Here is a 3,370-nt window from a genome sequence, read left to right as displayed (position 1 = left end):
GTTAGGTTGTAAATTTGGACATGTAATCTGTTAGCAAACTTTGGACATGTAATTCGATATGTAATCATTTGGGCATGTAATTTTTTGTATATGGTCTTTTGTATATGCCGAAGACAATAGTATTTTGTTACTATAGATGAAATTGGTCAAATGTGAGACTGTTCTTTTTTTTAATGATTGCTTGCGCCGATAATATCAGCGTTAATATTTTGCTCGCACCGGTAATCTGGTATCAAAAATTCTGCTCGCGTCGATAATATCGACGTTTAATATTTCTACAAGTGTTGATGTTATCGGCGTCCTGCTGGTTATGCTAGTATTATCGGCTGTGTGCATGCCAATAATATTAGCATTTCGTGATTATTTTTTTATTTCTAATACGTAGATAATATCGATGGAATAAACGCCAATATTATTGGGGTTAATAAAATGCCGTTATCATCAATGCTTTGCACTGTACCAGAGTTACCACAAAAAATATGAACGACAATACTACCAGTGCTTAGCGTCGGTATTACCGGCACTAGACGGTTACAGCGCAAATACCAGCACCCATAACTTCTTTTTTTTCAATGATTGTGTATTATTACCGGCGCTTGAAACGCCAGTATTCATTGAAATTATTGTAGTGAATACCTTTTTTTGGAATGATTTCTTTGGCCACAAAATAAACACTTAAGTGACTTCTTAGATTGAGAAGTTTTGTTATCTTCTGATGATGATGAGTCCTTTATCATTGGCTTTTCTTTACCCTTTTGCTTATTGCCTTTGAAATAAAAGTAGCATCTTGCTCCATCGTCTTTTGCAATAAGAGTTTGTCATGAAAAAGACCTAGGATTTTCAGCTCGAAAGAATTCAATGGTATGCAAAGATATATATTGTCCTTGAATGACTCAAAAGAAGAAGGTAACTTCCCAAGAAGTTTGTGGATTGGATTTCCTACCAAAGTTCTAAGTTCCTCCAACCGATGTTTGATTCAAATAAACTCTCAAAGCTTGTCTATCATATCATCAAACTCTGAAATCATTAGTTTATCCAGATCCTCTTCTAATCAGCTAGCATTTGTAGATTGTGCCAAAGGCTTTGGACTAAGATCCCTTGAAATAAATATTATGGAACAAGAGAAGGAGACATACCATGAATGAGAAGGGTGGGTTTTGGCACCTGCATCCATAATTATCTACAAGAGGGATCCACCAATAAGGGAATGGCAATTACTTATTGCCATCCATCCGCACTCTCTGACAAAAGTTACATAAAATTAATATAACTAGGATAATTCTTGGGAGTAAGATTTTGGATGTTAGATAGAGAGGGTAAGGTCAAGAATTTAAAGAAAGAAGGTTATGGAAGAAAAAAAGCTGATACAAAGGGATGAGAATAGAGAGACTATGGTGGAAAAGCTATTTCAAGAAATGACAAAAATGTAGGCAAAGTATGATAAATGTATCGAGGATGGAGAGGATTATCAAGAGGTGGGAGGGACATAGATGTTGTGGTTGATATAAAGGACATACCTCTCGGTGATACTATGAGAGAATGGGGTGCTTCCATGGATTATTACCACACCCCCAGAGAGACAATCAGTAAAAAAAGAGAGAGTGTGGGGGAAGGTGGAGAGAGGAGATATAGTATGTTATTACCACATGCATTATTGTGCTTATTTACATGCTTATTATCGCTTTCATCTTTTTTCAAAATGCCCCCTGTTCCATTTGTTCTCGTTTCTCTCTCTCTCTCTCTCTCTCTCTCTCTCTCTCTCTCTCTCTCTCTCTCTCTCTCTCCCCCATCATCTCTCTCCCATTTTGTTTTCCTTCCACTCTCTTTCATAAATATTTGGATTTTAACTCACTTATATATATATATGTGTGTGTGTGTGTGTGTGTGTATTATCTCTTTAACTTTTTTTTAAAGAAATCTTGATGTTATATTTGTTTTTGATTTCTCTTTCTCTCTCTCTCTCTCTCTCTCTCTCTCTCTTCCGTCATTTCTCTCTCTTTCACAAACATTTAAATTTTTAATCACTTATAATATATATGTGTGTGTGTGTGTGTGGATGTATATACATATATATATATATATATATATGTATATATGTATATATTTTCGGCATTGTTCTCTCTAATATACTAGAAAATGAAAGATCTCAAGGAGATTGGACATCTAATTTAGGTTACACACAATAAAATTCTAAGGAGATATGTTTGATATAATAAGAATTCCTATAAATTCAACGGTAAAAACCACGATAATAAATATAAAACAATGATAAAAATAGAAGCATAATTATAAAACAATGACATAAAAACAACAAAGAAAACAAATCTCAAGATGGATGTCAAATTTTGTCTGCCAAGAGGTCTCTATAAACATTAGTATCCATGTCTAAGTTCATAGTGGCTACTAAGATCAACGCTATGAGAGAATGGGGTATTTGCAGCGGGTTATTATTGCGATCTGGGAGTTGCGATCTTGGAGAGAGAGTGGAGAGAGAATGAAGAGAGCTAGAGCAACATAGAGAGAGGATATCTAGTGCACTATTATCACGAGTATTACCACGGATATTACTGTGAATATTATTGCGCTTACACCACACCACAGCAAGACAAAGCACCCATAGACGCATGCACAGACGCGTTTCATGAACTAAATAAAAAACTTACGGGCGCGTTTATTTGCGCGTCTATTTGCGCGTCAGGAGACCCGCGTCTAATTGCGCGTCTATATATCAGACTTACGCGCGTATAGACGCGCTCATACACGCGTAAATAGACGTGCATATAAACGCTTTGATAGACGCAAAAATAGATGCAAGTCGAACAGACAGACGCGAATATAAACGCATATTTAAACGCACTGATAGATGCGCCTTTTTTTTAAAAAAAAAATTTACAGAATACTGTGTATGTTGTGTATGCTATATAGTTACAACAATCCCATATCCACATTCTGTAATTCAATTCTTACAGCCAACCGCATTTTAATTACAATTCCAAATAAAATATTACAACTCCAAAACGCAATAAAATTGAAAGCTCAAAAAGTGCTTGTATATACATATAGCACGAAGCTAAGCCACGTCATGTGGCTCCAAGTACAAAAAATAAGGAAGCTAAGCCATGTCATGTGGCTTCAAGTACAAAAAATAAGAGGAGTCTATATACAAGAGGCACGAAGCCAAGCCAATGGCTTTAAGTACAAAAAAGAATAGTAGCACTACTTCTACGACTAATCCTCGCTGCCTTCCATGCTCCCTTCTGCACTGCCTTCTGCGCTCCCTTCTGCACCTCCTTCCTCGTCTTCCTCGTCGTCTTGTGCAGGGGCGCCCTGTAAACAAGGGACAACATATATCAATGTATGAAAAATCAAA

Source organism: Dipteris shenzhenensis, chromosome 24, assembly GCF_047967505.1.
Source record: "Dipteris shenzhenensis isolate YYH24624 ecotype China chromosome 24, Dip_SZ_1.0, whole genome shotgun sequence".
In the NCBI taxonomy this organism is placed as follows: Eukaryota; Viridiplantae; Streptophyta; class Polypodiopsida; order Gleicheniales; family Dipteridaceae; genus Dipteris; species Dipteris shenzhenensis.
This window is presented reverse-complemented; position numbering follows the sequence as displayed.